General features: G+C 47.6%; 1 long non-coding RNA gene across 1 annotated transcript; it reads right to left on the bottom strand.

Moving 5' to 3' along the window:
* Positions 1–6871: 6871 nt before the first annotated feature.
* Positions 6872–15658, bottom strand: LOC103658530. Its single transcript, XR_567199.2, has 3 exons — positions 15134–15658; positions 7984–8093; positions 6872–7084 (listed from the first exon to the last, which is right to left on the bottom strand). It is a non-coding gene; the product is annotated as an uncharacterized LOC103658530 (long non-coding RNA).
* Between the last annotated feature and the right edge of the window lie 3326 nt (positions 15659–18984).

Below are 18984 nucleotides of genomic sequence, written 5' to 3'. Positions count from 1 at the left end.
AACACATCAACACTCATGCAACTTGGACCAAAGTTCTCCCTCCAGGCATCTGGGGGAAGACACCTCAGCCCAGATAAAGTGACATAGGTATGCTTTCTTTTCTTCCTTTGGACATGTTTGCTTTAAATATATAAAGGAAAAAAGAAGGTATGAGACTGTAGGTGCATATCTGTGTTTATTACCGCTCCTTTTCAGGGCTGAGAACATAAATGCATTGAATGTGTTATCATGGTGCAGGGGGAGCCCCCGTGGCCCCGTCTTACGTGCTGCTCATTCAGAGAAACGGCGAATACTTGCCTCTCTCCCCTGCTGAATAAAGGCAACTCGCAAGTAACTCTGATGTTTAGTCCTTCAGGAAACCACCAAAGGGGTTTGGGGGAGGGAAATACATTCTCAATGCACAACAAATCCCTTAAAAAAAAAAATCTCTTCTCTGTCATTGAAACATTCTCAGATTTCCCGCATTACTGGTGTCCAGACCTGCTGCAGACCTCCAGCCTCCCCATTCTCGACTCTTCCACATACATCCCGGTTAAAACCTCAGTCCGTCCTCTACTTGTCTCCAAGCAACCCCTCTGCTTCATATCATCACCCCAGTACATTGCGTCTGGTCAGAAACGGAAAGCCCAGTTCTACTTCTCTCTTTGCCTGTTCTGCCTGCGTTCTCTGTTACCAAAATGCAGGGACAAGCTGGCAAAGACGAGGGAAGGGAACACAAGGCAGAAAGAGTGCAAAAAAACCCTACCCTGTGGAAATTTTGTCCCGTGGAAGATGCATAAATAAAAAGGCCCGTAGGGTGCTTCACACTGTTTTGAAGGCTGGGCACCTGCTTCCCGGGCTGGCCTGGTGCTTTCAGGATCCTGGGTCAGGCCTGATTGGATGGGGACGGGACCATGTTCAGGGGAAACCGACACACGGCCAAGGCTGCCCTCTCTGGTCTCGGGAGCCTGGGCTCTTCATCCTTTTCCCTGAGAAATTATGGTCTAGGTTTCTTGCTACTCACCCAGCTGCAGGAAGAACCTGACTTCTTGGCTCTGGGGGCTTTAGTCTTGTGCTTTCCTGAATCCTGAGCCCTGATCCTGTCCATGCTTTGTACAACACGGCATTAATTCACCATCTTGGAAAGGTCTCCTCTTGTTTGGCGGGGCAATGGCCTATGAGCTAGCCTGGAAAATCCTCACGATTGCTTTGTCCTGACAATCACAGGACCATTTATTTCCACTTGCTTCATTTACTTTACGTCTCCCTCCTCCTCTACCTGCAAGATTTCACCGAGCCACAGACTTACTGGTTAATCTCCACAGAGCGTTCTTGTAGCTTACTTCATTGAACACAAGATTGGATGCAGAAATCCCCACCCTGGGAAGGATCTGACATTAGAAGCAACCCAGCTGGTTCCAGAATGGAAAAACAAAAAAAAACAAAAAAAAAAAACCAAAAAAAAAACAAAAAAAAAGAAAAGAAAAAAAAGAAAAAGGAAGAAAGAAACAAACAGAATATAACAAAGTAGCCAAATGAGACAAGGAAGGCCGTCCAAACGCTCCATAAATCTTTAGTTCCTTTCATTGTTCATTTCTAAGGACTGAAGTGTTCTAATTTATATGATCTTTTCTCTCAAGGACTTTTCATCAGATAAACTGAATTCTTCCACCCAGAACTTGTGAATTGAGCCAGTTACCGGAAACCTCCAGCCCCACCCTAAAATCCTCTTCCTCTTCGCTGCGCTTCGGGCTGCTGCCAGCAGGTGGCGCCAGCCTGCCTGGTTTTTTTCCCTCCCTGCCCTTTTGGGCAAGGGAGTGGGGCGGGGGTGCGGGTTGGGGGAGGAGAAGCCCAGTGGCAGAACTGCTGAGCCGGGGCCAAGATTGCTTCTGGCATCTGGAATGCATTAACAACAGCCCACAAATCTGAATCTCATCTCCTTGGAAGAGAGTGAAGGAGAGAGAAAGAGAAAGAGAGAGAGAAAAGGGCGCCTGAAATACTAGGGAGGGGAAGAGGACGAAGAGGGCAGAAAAGATGCCCCCCAGGCCAGGGGGTCATTACTGGGAAGGGTGTGCCTCTGCCCCTCGCTGGGCCAGTGCAGCCCCCGCAGCCCCCAGCATGCCCGCGATGGGGGGACAGGGCTCCCGGCCTGGAGGAAGGAAGCTGTGAGCCAGGCATTGCAAACAAAGAATGATATGATAGGATCCCCAGAACTCTGCCTGCCAGTCCTTCTTTTCCTGGCATCCCTGTCCCTCCTAGGCGGGAACAAAGAGGGAAGGGGTGGAGGCCTGACACCTTCCTCCTCCGCATGCGATTTTGTCAATTTACAGAATGACATACCCCTGCTTCTGTGGGTGACTCATGGGTAAGAGTAACTGGGTCCAGTTCCGGAAAAGATCTGTGTTTTATGATTACGGCCCTTGATTTCATCCTTTACTTTTTTCTGGGCCTCAGTGATGATGGATTTGACTACTCAGTGCTTCTCAGGCTGCCACTGGCCGATGAGGTCTGACACCCCTCTGGGTGGGGAAGGAGGTCGCAGGGAGATGGGGGTGGGGGGCGGGTCAGCTGTACCCCCTTGGGGGCTGTGCCTCGGTGGTTTGGGGAGTGAAGTCTGGCTCTCCTTCCTCCTCCTGCAGCCAGAGACGCCTTCGTGGCTCATGTGGAGAGAAGTGGGGCCAGTCTGTGTGCAGCTCTGCCCAGCGACGGGTCACACTTTCTCTCAGGTGGGTGGCATCCCCTGAACCCCATCACTGTCTACCTCTCCACCCAAATCACATTGTTTTCATCTCAAGCTTGCTACGCCTGGCCACCTCACTGTGGATAACTTCGTCTTTCCGTTACTGCTCCCGGAGGCTACGATTGGTGGGATTGTGTGGGAAGAAAGGGTGTAGAGCCTTGAGGCCGAGCCACCAGGCCAGGCTAAGCTGACTTTTTGTAAGCCCTCTTTTCTGCCCTACCTTCCCCAGGGGACTCCCTGAGCAGGGGTTATTAGTAGCAGGTCATGAGGCTTCCAGTTGGAGACACGCTGTAGCCAGTCCCACACATACAATGTTCCCAAACTCTCTCCCCAGGGATGTATTGGATGAAATAGAAACTATTGTCAATAGGTCACTAGGTCAGGTCAAGACTGGGGAAGTAGGCATCGTGGATATGGAATTAAATAATCTCCATGTGGTTGGAAGAAACTCCGAAGGGAACAGAGGACAGAAGAAGAGGATCTAGTGATCATAGTGAATCCCAAGTTGAAATGGGTCAATGGGATAGGGCAGTGACGAATGAGTAGGGACAGACTCTGGGAAAACCCTGCTGGAAATTCGTCAGCTATATCCTGTACCTTCCCCCAGTTTCAATTACAGGAAGAAAGTCTTGGTCTAAGAAATTCAGAGGAATTATATACTACAGGCTAAACAAGTTAGAATCTCCAAAAGAGCTCAAATTAGGTGTTCTCTGTCTTCTCCCACGAGGCTTAACAATGAAAATTGCACGTATCCTTGAGAGCTTACAAGGTGTTTTCATACACAATTATTTTCAACAACTTCTCACTGACACAATGAATGAATTAGAGAATGAAACACAATTTTGCAAGTTCCAAGAGGTCAAATAATGAAGAGTCTACCATAATAGCAGCCATACATTATCTGGCCTGGACCGTCAGAGCTTCCGTGACTATGTGGCCCTCACGTACCCCTTCTCTTTTCCTTCTTTCCACTTCGCGCATCTCTCCTTGGCTTATGGGTCCTTTCCTTCTTACCGATGAGCCCGAGGGAGGTGTAAAGAGATGAAGGCCGGAGTCAAGTGATTGCAAGGTTTGAACCCTGGCTCAGCCAGATGCCGCTGCCTCTGCGATCTTGACCATGTCATTCACATTCTTTGTGCTCTAGTTTCGTGATCCATCCAGTGGGCATGGGGACAGGGCTCCCGTAGGACTGCTGGAGCGTTAAATGGGATTGTGTGGGTGATAGAGTCTGGCAAAGTGTCTTGGATGGGCTGATGGTATTCCAATGCACTGTAGGACTCAACACTTCTTACCCACTTGGGTCGTATCCAATACAAATTGGTTAAAACAAATGGTAACCTGCTGGGTTGTTAGGTGGGACAATTAAAAAAATCAAAATAGAGGCCAAAAAGGCACGTCATCTCCTTCTTTCTTGAAGCTGGGGCCATGGTCCAGGTGGGATCCCCGAACAAGATGGCGGCTCCAACCAGCAGAGGTTTTCCTCAGGAGGAGAGTTAACAGCGGTCAGAGCAAGGAAGCTCTGTGGTGGGACTAGTGTGGCTTCTGTGACATTCTCAGGCACACTGGCATTGGCAGAGATAGACCTCTCTTCTGTGGAGGCAGACCTTGTGCATGTCTGTGTCTCAGTGTAAATTATGACCCAATATATCCTCAGAGGAAGATCCGTCCACCCACTTTGAAAGGACTCAGCGGTTTTGAGGTGAAGATACACAGAGCTATTCAGGAATCTCCTCAGGGGGTTGAGCCATCACGTTTCTAAGCTCATTTTACTATAGGGAAACTGAGGCACAGAGACTCAAAGTGATTTGTCTGAGGTCAGACAGACAGTTTTGGCAGAAGCAACACTCAAATGCTCACTGGCTTGGAGTCTGAAGCAAGGAGAGCATGGTGACAATGCCCTGAAGCCACCAATCCAAGGCTTCTCTACCTGGGAAGAGCAGGTCCCTTCAAGGTGGCAGCCAGGGCAGGGTGGACTCTTTGGAAGACAGCTGGAGAACTAGACCATTGGAAGAGCCAGAAGTCACTTCCTGCTGGCTAAGTCTGAAGAATCCTGCCCACAGTGGGACCTGCCACCTCACACCCTGGGTGTCAAGACGGGGGAAAGGCTGAGTTTGCCCTGGGGATGCAATGAGTGTAAGCTCTGGGAGCAGCTAGAGTTTGGCCAGCCAATGACCAACCCTGTGCAGCCATCTTGTTCCCAGTGGTCATCTTGAGCTTAATCAAGGAGAGGCACCAGCATAACTGGGGATCCCGCAGATAACGGGCATTACCTGGGCGTTCTGAATCCTCAACATAGAACTTGCTTCTTCAGTGAGCTCCAACAGCCTGACTTTGCAGGCTTGCCCCTGCTTTCTTCATTCCCTATCCCCCTGGTGCCCACCCTCTGGCCACAGTCCTGTCCTGATTGCTTCCTCTCCCTGCACCTCCCACCTCGTGCCTGCCCCAGGCAGCTCCTCCCTTGCCCTCTCTCCACATGGAGGGCTTGCAGAGAGCTGGGGGTTAATCTCCCATGTTCCTTCCCGCTGACAGCACCGGCTCTGGAGACAGTGTCTGAGGTCAAGTCCCATCCCTGCCCCTGTGTGATTTGGGGGCAGGTTATTTAATCTCTCTGAGCTTTGGTTTTTCTATAGGAAAAATGGGGATAATAATAGCATCAACCTCTTTGGATCGTTGGTTGGATTCAATGAGTTAGTACATGTAAATTGCTCAGTGAGGGCTGGATACAGGGTGGGTGTTCAGTAATATTAGTTAGTATTCACATCTTCCTATGTTACCCTAATCTGGCTCTCCTCTGGGAGTCCTGTTCTGTGGGAGAGGGAATGGAGGTGACAGGGTCATTTTTCACCTAGACCTCTAGACCGATGGTTTCCAAAGTGGGGTACCCCTGAGGGTGGGCAACCACTCTTTGGGGATAAGGAGGGAGTGGGGAGACTTGAACTTCTGTGTCAGAGTTTGTTATGTGTTCCCCAAACCCCATTGCCTTTTCTTCCCAGGCACAAGCCAGACTACACTTCCCAGCTCCCCTTGCAGTTAGCTGGGACCACGTGACTGCATTTGGACCCATGGAATCAGGGCAGCCTTGCCGCCACGATGCTGCCCCTTCCAGGTCTGGTTCTTACCCCCAACCTCTACCCCAATGTGCAATCTTCAAGGCTCCCTCTCTCTCCCCATCTGTTGGTAGAATGAAGAGGATCTCAAGGCCCCAGAGGAGGGAATGTAGTGGCTCCAGCTGGTCTTAAGGGTTAACTTGCTTCAAGGTCATACACTCCTTGCTTGATGACTTAAGGCCCTTGATCTGTAACGGAACTAATTTACTTTCTTTGAGGTTTGCAGACCACTGGCCTTGGGGAATGAAGGACCGAAACGTCCCCAAGCCACAGAGGCCAGCAAGTCTGTTTGAAGACCCCTTAGCTTTCTGATTGGCTTAGCAATCTTTCAGCAGAATGTTTTTCTTTTTTAAGGTCACACAAATGACTTTACTGACCTTCCTTTGCGCATCTGGAGAACTTGCCAGATTTCTGCTCTGCAGAAAGGACAGAGTACTTCTGCACAAAGTCCTGGGTGCCAAGCAACCAGACCTTCTTGCAACCCCCCACTCTGGGCACCAAGGAACTAGAACTTCTTGCACAACCTCGAGCACCAAGGTTTCTGTAGCTGGCATCATAGGCTCTGCACGGAATCAAGAAATGTCACCACGGCCCTCCCTTAACGGATGAAACCCTTTAAAAATCTCTGGGCCAGAGTCAGGGCCTTTGGACAAGAATGTGCCTTCTCCCCAGGTGGCCGGCCTCCTGAATCAAGCTCACATTCCTTTCCAGTCAAAACTCATCCCTTGAGTATTGGCCCTTTGAGCCACGGGGCAGCTGAACTTGGGTTTTGGGGACAGGAAGAGCCATGAGATAGAAGGATCCTGAATCCTCAGATGAACGCAAGGAGCAGAGCCCTCTTGACCAACCAACGCTGGACCCTGACATGAGCGAGGAGCAAACTTCTTGCGCCGCCAAGCCAGTGAAATTCGGCGGATATTTGGTATAATGTTAGACTATACTAAGTCAACTTCTCTTCGGATTTATTGTTTAGAAATATCAACTTAGAAAAATGTCTATCTTTTGGTGCACCTTCTTCAATATATATAATATACCAGTACAGTAGTATGTGTCTATAATTTAATGCTCAAAATTTTAATGGTAGCTGATCAAAAACCTTTGGAAGCCCGTGATCCAGCTTATAGGGACCAGTTCTCTTTCTCATCTGGGGCCAGTGCCCCCCAGACTGGATCCCCTCGCCCCCTTCCCACCTTCTGGATCACACCGTTGTGCTTTCTTTCCTTGCTCTGTCCTGCTGTCATCCCGGAGGAGGTCAGTCCTGGAAAAAAAAACACACAAAAAAACACAAAAAACAAAACAGCAAAAAACAAATTCGACATTTGCTTTGTTTTTAAAAAGGGTTAGCAAAGAGGAAAAAACGATTCTGCACTAGGACTCAGAGGACCGGGGTTTTATTCCCAATACCTCCCTTGGTCACAAAGATTAGGGCATGTCATCTCTGGGTCTCCGAGCTCTTATTTGCAGAATGAGGTCGCCAGACTGGATAATTTTGGAAGCACGTCTCCGCTCTCACATTTGGTGAGCATGTTGTCTGTTGTTTTATGGGGGCGTGCGCCTCATTTGGGAGTAAGCTTTAAAGGTTGGCTTCGGAAATCACTGTGATTGTATCCTTACGCCCGTCCCTTCCCGCTCGCCCAGAGGGAAGGAGCCGTTTTGGTGGCGGCCAGGCAGTGGTCAGGGTGAACCTGACGCTTTCTGGGGATTTATGCGTGGATGGCAATTCCAGGACAGGATTTTGAGACTGCCTGCTTTTGACTGTTGAGAGGAACCCATAGACTCCTTGGAACTACTCTTTTCCAGCGACTGGTTTCTGTAAAGGAAATCCTAGCATTTCTGAGGACCCCAACGCCCAAATAATCTGTTCCAAGGAAATGTTCTAAATTACAGATGTTTTTTCTCAGTGCTGTCCAGTTGTCTCCGGGGCCAGAGCACTCCTAGCACAAGGCGGGGAGCATGTGATTGTGTGGTGGTGGAGAGGAGAGCCAAGCCCAGAAGAGCTGTCCCCAGCTTTAGGTTTTTAATTGTCTGTCATGGTCAGTGCCTCGAGGCAAGTATTCCCTCTCTGGAACCTTCTTCTCCCCACCCATCGGAACGAAATCCACACCTTCCTTTGAGCTGCTTCATTTCCACCAAGCTGGGAGGCCCAGGGGAACTCACGTTTTCCATCTTTGTCCTTGGCTTTGCAAACAAGGGAGCTCTGCATATTATAACCATTATATCAGTGTTATTAACGTCATTAGATTCTGGAAACCAAGGTTCAATTCCACCTGAGCATAGAAAACACAACCGTCACATCAGGAATTTTCTGTTTTTTTTTTTTTTTTTTTTTTTTTTTTTTTTTTTTTTGCTGAAGTTCAAATCTAAGGTTCTCCCACCTCCTTTGTCCTTCCGGAAAGGTGTCCGTCATCTGTTATCTAACATGGGCGGGGGGGCGGTGGGGAGAGGCATCAGTCCTAGGGATATTGTAGTCTGCACTGGTACCTATCTTTATCCCTATCCAGTTGCAAGTCACACAGTCCCTTGACGTGTGCTTTGGTGTCCTGACCCTTAGACCTCAGGGCTGCTGGTCCTCAGTCCCCTTCCTGCTCCCCTGGAGGCATATGGCTGCTTCCCTGGCCCCGCGGTGTGCAGGACTCTAGGAGGAGCTCGGCTGACTGGGCACCCCATGCAGGAGTGACTACTCAAGTCTCCCGGCAGCCACTCCCCCACTGGGGAATGGAAGTACTCTCACTGAAGGGGAGACTAGAAACTCTCTTTGGTATGGAGGAGAGAGATGAAGGAGAAAGCAGCCCGTTGCCCTCTTCCACAAGATTAACTCCACAGCATGGGATGGTGGGGGGTAAGGGAACCCCCAGATGGGTTTGGAAATCCAACGGGAGACAGCCCTCCCTGTGCTGGCCATCTGGGACCCTGGCAGGCAGCAAACCCACTTCGAAACCCTATTTGCTCCAGTGGAGATGTAGCTTTTGCCCTGAAAATCCATTCTCGACAAATCAGTGAACTACACCACCCTCTCAAGCCAACTGGCATCCCCAAAATGGCCTTTCCTAATGTAATTTTTTCATCAAATTTTAACTTCAGCACTCCTTTCCAAACCTCAAGAAAGTACTCTCCCCACCGAGTGCCTCTGATTTGCAGGGGTGGAGAAGGAGAACCAGGCACTTGGGCTCATCTCCTCGAGAGACGAGCTTAAAAGATGAACTTTCAGTGACCACAAGTTGACCGTATTCACAGTGTTCATGATTTATTTCAACACTGAGTCATGATGGGAGGAGACCTGTTGGCCTCTGTGCTTAATCAAGTAGGATGGCCACACAGACGTCCGATCCCTCATCATAAGGACGCCGAGATGCTGCGTGAACACCATGAATCCGAAAATAATCGTTAACCACATATCTTCTCCCAAAGCATGGATTTTCAAGGAAGGACAGAAGGAAAAGTCTTTAAGCTCTTGATGTTTCTCCCCTCCCCTCCCCTCTCCTCTAATTCCTTCCTCTCCCCTTCCCTCCCCTCCCATTCCTTTTTCTCTCTATCTTTCTATCCGTATAGCTGATTCCTATTCTGCACATGAGTGGTTTAGACCAGAGTTTCTCAACTTCAGCCCTACTGACATTCCGGGCCAGATAAGTCTTGGTGGTGGGGGACTATCTCTGCTTTGTAAGGTCTCCGGGTAGCATCCTTGGCCTCTACACATGGACGCCAGTAGCCCTCCCACTCTTCCTCCCTTCCCAGCCATAACAACCAAAAATATTTGCAGATATTTCCCAATGTCCCCTTGCTGTGTGTGTGGGGGGAGCAAAATTGACCTCCAGTCGAGAACGACTGATTCAGACAAATTACAAATGGAAATATCAATTGCTCCTATGCATTGATATTATGGTGTCCAACAGTAATATCATAAAGGAATTTACTAATACATTAAAATAAAAGCGTGCGATGTTATTCTAAGCCCAACACTTGTCATGATCCATAAGTCCTTCCCCACCCCCACCAGGATCTTAGAAATAGTGTGAACTGTTTTTGCTGCTCCAGTATAATTTAGAATGATTCCTCGACATTTGGTTTCCTGTTCACCTTTAGTGACAAAATCGTTTCTTTCCCCCTTTGGAAAATATGATATTGCACTTGCTCTATAAAATTCAGTCGATTTCTTTGTGAGTGATTTAATCGTTTCTTAACTGACAAGCCCTAGAGATTTGGGTGGATCTTCACACTGTTCCAGTGAAATTTAATTTTAAGACGCAAATTGCCATAATTCCTATTCATGGGTTTCCTTTTCTGGCAGTATATAAGAGATTAGTGAATTTGCAGATTTCCTAGTCATGGTACCTCTAAATTCTCAGCCCGTATTCCCATTGAGGCCATACTGGTAGTTAGTGATTATTATTTTATGCTATAATGTGGTCTGTGTTCCCATCACGTTATTCTGAGTATACTCTATGTCCCTGCTTCCATCACTATTTTTATTCCGCAGTGAATTGCTTTTGAACGCTTGGTCCATTTTTGTGTCTTGGGGGTATGCTGTGAGACAGTAGCAAGACAACAACAACAAAAAAGAAACTTACACCTGATAAAAAATAACCTGCAAATAATGAGAAAATGTTAGCCGAGCTGAACTACACCTTATCGAATGTAAGTTAGCCAAGATGAATAAGCAACAACAAAAGAAATCTACACCTTATCAGAAATAACCTGCAAATAATGAGAAAGTGTTAGCCGAGCTTAAACCACACCTTATCAAATGAAAGTGAGCCAAGATGAATAACCTTAACGCAGTCTGTGTAAGTCGTACCCAGACTTTGGGTTTCGCCATTTCGGTTGTAACAATGACTAGGAACATACCCTTAATTTTACCTTTTAAATATGTGGGAGGTGGTGAATGATCAGTTTCGTTACATTTTCCCAGGATAGCACCAGTAGCTTGGCCATCTTCTGGTTCCTAGCAGCTGGCCTCCAGGAGGGTCACTGGTTTTCAATGCCCATGTTAAGAAATGCTGAGTGAGTGTCTGTAATGTTAACAGCTATGAGAATGGTAGAGCTCAGGAGAGACAGCACTTTATTCTGCAATGGGCCCCTGCTCCAGGCTAGACAGCAAGCTCTCTGCAGGCAGGGGCTGGCTTTCTGATTCCCGTGGATCTCTCCACTGCCCCCAGCACAGGGCTCTGGCCTGACCCACACAAAACTCTTGGCATAAAAGGGTGAGATTGTGTATTGCTGCGTCCGCTCTGGATGCCTGTGAGACTGGAGGATCCCTTTCAGCAGAGCGTGAAGCCCGGTGTTGAAATGCAGACAGACAGGTCCACAATGCCCGAGCCCTGTGGGGTCTGAGCTGCACAAATCCGTTCTTTTGACAAAGACTAGTGCTCTCGGGCGCAGGACAGCTCAGCAGGGGAAGCTGGCCCCCCGCATTGTCTGTGGCAGCCACCCAGGGGCAGTCTCTGGACCCCATGCCCTGCTCCCTGGTGCCTGGGAGGGCACAGGCTGTCTGCCCCAGTCAGCTGCTGTCCCTTTTCCAGCTGATTAGTTTCTAAGCCAGGACCAGGCTTGGGTGGGGGTGGTCTGCTCCCTCCTGGGAAGGTCTTCAAAAACCCTTGTCTCCATTCCCCTCAGGCCCTTTGCTGTCTGGTCACACTACCATGCCCATTTCTCTTTCAGAATTTGGGGGTCCATTTGTGGGGGGCTCCAACATTGCTGTTCCTTTGAAGGACCCCCATGGTGACACCCCCAGAAGGGGCAGGGTCGTGATTGATGGTTTTCCATCTTTACCACAGTGGGTCTGATGAAATAGGCATGTGACAAATTGAGATTAGGTTCATGTAAGAATGGTTTTGTATTCTTCTGGTTTTGAAACCTCTTACAGAAGGGCATAGAGTGTTGGTTAGGAGGATGATTTCGTTGTGGTTCTGGGAGAAGGAGTTGTTGGGACATCAGGGTGGCATTATTATTACTGTTATTGTTATTATTTTGATGCTACCATTTATTGCAGGCTTACAATTGCCAGACATGGTGAGGCGCCTGGGTGGCTCAGTTGGTTAAGTGTCTGACTCATGATTTTGGCTCAGGTCATGATTTCAGGGTTGTGAGATCATGCCCCACTTCGGGCTCCATACTCAGTGCAGAGCCTGCTTGGGATTCTCCTTCCCTCTCCCTCTGCCCCTTCCCTCGATTGTGCTCTCTCTCTCTCTAAACTAAATAAATAGATAAAATCTTAAAAAAACCCTATTAAACAATTGCCAGACATGACATATATGGTCTCCTTTATTCCTCGTTGCCCTTCCGTCATCCCCACTTGATAGCTGAGGGAACGGAGACTCACGGGGTTGCGTGGCTTGCCCAATGTCATGAGCTGTTAAGCGGAGATACCAGACAACAGTTCTGGCTTTGGAAACTTTGGTGAGACTCTGAAGTCGTGGTCTTCCAAGATCAAGGGTGGAATCAAGGGTGGATTAGTTGGCTTCCAGTGACTGCTTTGCTCTAACACTTGTTTCTGTGTGTCACAATCTCTGAAAGTCCCTTCAGTGAGGCCACATCCTAAGAAACATGTGAAGAAGTGAGATCTCTCCATGCTCCCTCCCTTTCCTAGTCTTTCCGTGGCTTCCGCCATCCCCCGGAGGGAACCAGTGTTTTTGTGTACTTTACTGTTGGGTCTGCTTCCATCAGAAATCTCCTTGGATCCTTCACTTACGCCAGGAGTATGGGGATGATGGTAACTTAAACTATTTCTTTTCCACCTGATGATGGAATGACACGCATTAGCCAGCAAATCGTTGCAGGAAGTATAAAGGTCCTCATATCATTCCAGGTCTAAAAGTCTGTTCCATCTTACTCCTCACCCCTAATTAGGTATATGAGGAAATCAAGGTTCAGAGAGTGGCTTTGACCCGACGGTCAGTCGTTTGTAGGCCTGGAGCAGAATTCAGGACTCTGGATCCTCCGTTGGGAAATCACATGGAGGAATGAGTAACTTGAAGCCTCTCCCACCCTGGAATGTTCAGATGCCTGGCACAGGGTGATACGAGGGGCTTGGAACATTCCAGAGGAAACAAATGCAAGATGAGCAGAGACAAAGACCTGTTAACACCAGACTCACACAGTGCATGGGTGAGGGTGGCCGGAAACTTCCCAGGGGTGGTGGCCGCCCAGGTCAAAGGACACCAACAGGAAATGCTGACTCCCAGGGCCCCCAGGCTGGGAGGAAGCACTGGCTTTGCTTCCAGGCTGCGCTGCTGTGAGGTCTTCATGCTTTGAGAGTCAGCCCAAGGTGACTCAGACTTCCTGAGAAGCCTCTTATCTCAGCCAGCACAGACATCTGTGCCTTTCCTTGCTTGGGATGTCACCCATCCAGGGCCACTCCCTCCCCCTAGCCAGATCAATGGCCCTTCACTGCTCTATAGGGAGGGTCCTACCAATGGCCCCATGACAAATGCTCAGTGATTGTCTCACTAGGATTTCCATTCCCTGTCCTCCTCCCTCTGCTCCGAGGCTCCTGAAAGCCCAGGAAGAATGAACTCATTCTCCCCACGAACTTCTTGCTGCAGGAGAAACAGAGCCATCATTCTAGCGACCATTTTTTTCCAAACTAAATAGGGACAAGATGCCTGGATGGAGATAGGGTTCTAGTTGGTGGGACATGAAGATCACGTGTTTTCAATTAGCCTTATGAATGGGTTCTCTGGGTAGGGTTTAAACACAGGGAGGCCATATAGGGTAGGTGTGAGTCACAGTCAAGCTTTCTCCAACCTGATCACCAATGTGATACCCAACTGGGAGATTACTGCACATGTCCTCAAAGACCACCTTGAAGGGGTTTTTAAAGGGGGTTGACAATCTTGTCAGACTCTTCTTGCTGATGGTGATGGAGATTATGGAGCTTTACTGCATGAGACACCACTGTATGGTCTTTAGACTGTTTTAAAATAAAGTTCTCAGCAAATAGATACTGCGAAGGCTATTCCTTTTAAGTTGATCTTTAGTCTTAGAGCTGTTAAGGATCTCAGAGACCCTTTCATTTTGGAATTGAAGAAATAGTGTCTCAGAAGAGTTAAATGATTGATGCAAACCCTTACAATATTGGAAATGTTCAGACACAAACAGAAGCTTTCCATCTCCCATTTCGGTGCTTTGCCCAGCAGGTCAAGTCTCCTCCCACAGGGCAGGCAGTTTTTAATTTTCTAAACAGCTCCTTTGCTCACTAATACTTTAGTAGAAGATGTCAGGCTCAATATGACACAATCCTAGCCAGACCAGGTTAATTTCAGAATCCAGATCCTCTGATTTAAAAACAGCCCTTCTGTATGAATGGACAACAGGTATAGGAAAAAGTGCATCACTCATCATCAGGGAAATGCAAATCCAAACCACAATGAGAGATCACCTCACACCTGGAAGGATGGCTATTATCAAAAAGAACAAGAGATGAATGTTGGCGAGGACGTGGGGAAAGGGGATCCCTTGTGCACTGCAGGTGGGAATGTGAATTGGTGCAGCCACTATGGAAACCCGTGGGAAGGTTCCTCGAAAAGTTAAAACTGGAACTACCTTATGATCCAGCAATCCCACGTCTGGGTGTATATCAGAAGGAAATAAACACTAATCAAAAAGAGATCTGCACGCCCATGTTCATTGCAGCATTACGTACAATAACCAAGATATGGGAACAACCCGAGCGTCCGCTGATGGATGAATGGATAAAGAAGTTGTGAGATATATATATATATATATATATACATATATAAAATAATATTATTCATCCAGGAAAAAGAAGAGAATCCTGCCATTTGTGACAACACGAATGGCCATTTAGGGCATGCAATAAGGCAGCCAGAGAAAGATAAATACTGTATGATCTCATAGATGGAATCTGAGAAAAAGGAACTCATAAATACAGACAACAGATAGGCAGTTGTCAGAGGATGGGGGTGGGGAGTGGAAGAAGTGCGTGAAGGGGGTCAAAGGTACAAAGTTCCAGTTATACGATAATTCAGTCCTGGGGATGTCATGACTGCATGGTGACTATAGTTACCAATAGTATATTGCACATTTGAAAGTTATTAAGAGAATAGATCTTTAAAGTTCTCATCAGAAGAGAAAAATCATAACTATGTGAGGTGCTGGGTGTTACCTAGGCTTATTGTGATCATTCCACAACACATACAAATATCGAATCGTTATGTTGTACGCCTAAAACGAATACGATGTTATGCATCAATTATATCTCAATAAAACTGGGCCCAACCTCCCGCCTTTTTAAGAAATGCCAAAGACAAGGAAAGAGAACAGCTAAGAAAAAGATTTCTGGGACACTCACCCTTGAGTTGCCAGAGACACTCAGGAAAGGATGGACATGTGGCGTTCTTCTCCAGACTGCTTCCCGCTGTTCTGCTCACCACACAGGAGGTCCGCCTGCCTCCAAGACTCAGTTCCAGGAGCAAAGACACTGCCAGAGCCCAATGTCATGCTGGGCCCCTGGGAATCCCAGGCAGGGGAGACATCACTGCTGCCCTCCAGGGACTCATGGTCTTGGTGTTGGAGATGGACACTTGAATAGTTGCTTAGAGCTCAAGCAAGGACTATGATCTGAGCTTTCGTCATATAATAAAGTTCTGCAGAAACGAAGGGGAGCGAGACTTTAACTTAGAGCAGGAGATGGGGGAAGACTTCACAGGTAAGGCGTTGCGCCACTGGGTTCTGAAGCAACAGTAGGGTCTCTGCCCCCAGAGAAGGGTTGAGGATTCTGACATCATCATCTGGGGAGAGCATGAGATGCTTCTGGATTGCCACGAGTCCTGTTTGACTAGGGCGGTGTTCCTAAGACTTGTTCCAGGGAACTCTAATCCTTAGAGACGAGCCAGCAGAAAAAGGGCTGGTAGGTCATCTGTGACAGGGAGTGTCGCTGGCTCTATGGCCTCGTTAGGGTTCCGCCATGCTCGGAAGGATATTGAAAGCCCTTAGCAAAACAAAAAAAATGAAACAAACCGCAACTCGTTTAACCGTTTTTAAGCAAAGGAAACCTCCTCTTTTTCTTTTCTTTTTTTTTTTGGGAAAACTTTTACTTTCATTTTGGGGAACCAGAGCCACACAGGACTCATTCTGGCTTAGGGCAAGGAGGGGATGGGGAGTTGGGCATTTAGAAAAGCCAGGATCTGCTAAGGACTTTAGAATTTCATCCCGTGAGCAGTAGAGAGAAGTGGCAGGATTTTTTTCTTCCTTGTTAACATTCCTCTCCGCCCCTGACTATGTAAGTAAAGCATATCCATTGTAGAAATCTTGCAGGGGGGAAAACACCCCGGAAAAGAAATCTGAAGGTACACAGAAGGCGGCACCCAGAGATAGTCATTTCTTCACTGCAGACATATTTGTTTGTTGACTGCCTTCTGGATGCCCAGCTCCGTTCTAAGTCCTGTGTGTTCAGCAGTGAACAAAACCAAGGCTAATCCCCACCCTTGTGGGAGCTCACTATCCAGTTGGGACACGGGCAATAGAAAAATGGATAAGGACGTAGGGGGCTCGATGGTGAGAAGGATAATGAAGAAAAACGAAGCAAGATAATTGGTTAAGGGAGCGGAGTCCCCTGTCACCATAGGAAGGTGTGGGGTGTCAAGGAAGACCTGGCTGGCAAGCTGACAAGGTGATGTCTGAATGAGGACTTGAGTGGAGTGAGGTGGTGAATTATGCAGATGAATGGAGGAAGAAGGGATAGCAGGTGCAAAGAGCTGGCGTGTGCATACAGGAGGGACAGCAAGAAGGCTGGGGCAGGAGGGTCGAGGGCAGGGTGAGAGGTGTAGAGATCAGAAAGTAGACCGTGTGAGCTGGATCGGGGACCTTGAACACCTTGGCTTCTGTCTGCATGACAGGCAGCCATGGCAGGGCTTCTAAATGGCCACGGAGGCTATAATTTATGTACCATAGAATTCACCCATTTAAAATTTACCATTCAATGGTTTTGAGTGTATTCAGAGTTATGCAACATGACCACTATGTGATTTCTGGAACCCCTTCCCTGTCAGCAATCGCTGACCATTCCTTCCTCCCTCCAAACCTCGGCATCCATCAGTCCACTTTCTGTCCCTGTGGCTTTGTCTATTCTGGCCACATTATACACAAGGAACACATAATATGGGGTCTTTGGTGATGGGCTTTCTTTCCCTTAGCACCGTGTTTGCAAGTTTCATCCACGTTATGGCGCATATCCGCACTTCGATCGTTTTTATTTCTGAAAAATATTCCATTGTATGGGCACGCCACATTTTGCTTATCCATTTGTCCCATGATGGTCATCTTGGTTGTTCTCCACGGCAGTGTTTTTGAGCATAGGAGGAGCAGGACCTGACTTTAATTGGACCACGCTCGCCACTGCGTGGAGAATCAGCCGAAGGTGGGCAGGTGTGGGACCTGGGAGGCTGGCTGGGGGGCTGTTGAAATGCAGGTGATGGTTGGTTCTGGAGCTGGGTGTAGCAGTGGAGGTAGTAAAGGGTGATGGTTGGAGGACCCCTGGGCTACATCCAGGTTCTCTTCTCCATCTGTACTTGCTAGGCCATCTTGGTCAGCCTTATGACTTCCAGTATCTTCTCTATACTAAGACTCCCAACTATATCTCCAGCCCAGACTCCTCCAGCTGCCTACCTGACATCTCTGTTCATTAGCTCTCTAGTGGGCATCTCCGACTTGACACCTCTCACACCTAATTCCAGATCCATCTCACCTTGGACCTGCACCCCCCGCATCCTTCTATGCAACATGGGGCTTGAACTCAAGACCCTGAGATCAAGACCTGAGCTGAGATTGAGAGTCAGTTGCTCAACCGACTGAGCCACCCAGGCACCCCACATCCTTCTATATTTCAGCTGATTACAAGTCCAGGCTTCCAGGTGTTTAGGACAAAAACCTTGAAGTCATCTTCGATTATTCCTCTCTTTTGCTCACCATGGCCAATCTGTCAACAGGAAAACCTGTTGATTCCATCTCCAGCATATATCTACAATGATGCTGCTATCACAGCTTGTTGAATCACTGTAGTCATTGGCTAAATCTCCTTCCTTTCAGCCTTCTCAACAGACGAGAGGGATTCTTTCAAAATGCAAGGGAGATCATGTCACTCCTTCACTCAAAACCTGTAACAGTTCCCTATTCCATTCAAGAAAAGTCCAAGTCCACACCTTAGTTGACAGGACCTTATGGGATTTGCCCTCCTATCACCTAGGACCTCATTTCTTACTCCTTTCTCCCTTGCTCTTTCTCTGTTCCAGCTGCTTAGCCTCTTTGCTGTTTTTCAAACTTTCTAGGAACTTGCCTACCTCAGGACCTTTGCACTGGCTGTTCCCTCTCCCTGGGATGCTCTTCCCCTGCTATCCACATGGCTATTCCCTCCTGCCCTTCAATCTTTGCTTAAATGTCACTCACCAAAGAAACATGCCATGGCCTTCCATTTAACATCACAAACTGGACACTTTGCTCACCTTACTTTACATTTTCTTTTCCCCTAGACCTTTTTAGCATCCAATATAATTTACTTGTCATGTTTGTATTTTATTCACTATTTCCTCCTCCCAGGATATAAGGCCGAGGGGGCAGTAATCTTAGTCTGTTTTGTTCACAACAACAACTACAGTGCCTGGCACATAATAGTAAATCATGAAATATATTTTTAATCAATCAATGAATTTATCGTGTGGCTTTTTATATAAATGCCACAACACAGCATATTAGCCCTTTGATTCATTTACTCAACAGATATTGATTAAACACATATTTAACTCCAGGAACTGGATTAAACCCTGAGATGTGACTTGCTCCAGACAAAGGAATATGATTCAGTGATAAAAAGAAATGAGCTCTCAAGCCACATGTAAGAAACTTACACACACATGGTTTAAGTGAAAGAAGCTGGTCTGAGAAGGCTAGCTTGGTTGCCATGATTCCAATTATATGATATTCCAGAAAAGGCAAAACTAGGGGGCATTAAAGAGATCAGGGGTTGGCAGGGGTTTGGAGGGAGAGAAGGAGGATGAATAGTTGAAACACAGGGTACCTTTAGGGCAACAGAACTATTCTGTATGGTGCTCCAGTGTTGGATACGTGATGTTACACATTTGTCAAAACCCCTAGAAATATACAACACCAAGAGTGAGCCCTAATGCAGACTATGGATCTCAGTTAATA

Source organism: Ursus maritimus, unplaced genomic scaffold (assembly GCF_017311325.1).
Source record: "Ursus maritimus isolate PB19 unplaced genomic scaffold, ASM1731132v1 scaffold_14, whole genome shotgun sequence".
Lineage (NCBI taxonomy): Eukaryota > Metazoa > Chordata > Mammalia > Carnivora > Ursidae > Ursus > Ursus maritimus.
Note: the sequence above shows the minus strand (reverse complement) of the source record. Positions and strands in the feature narration are given on the sequence as shown.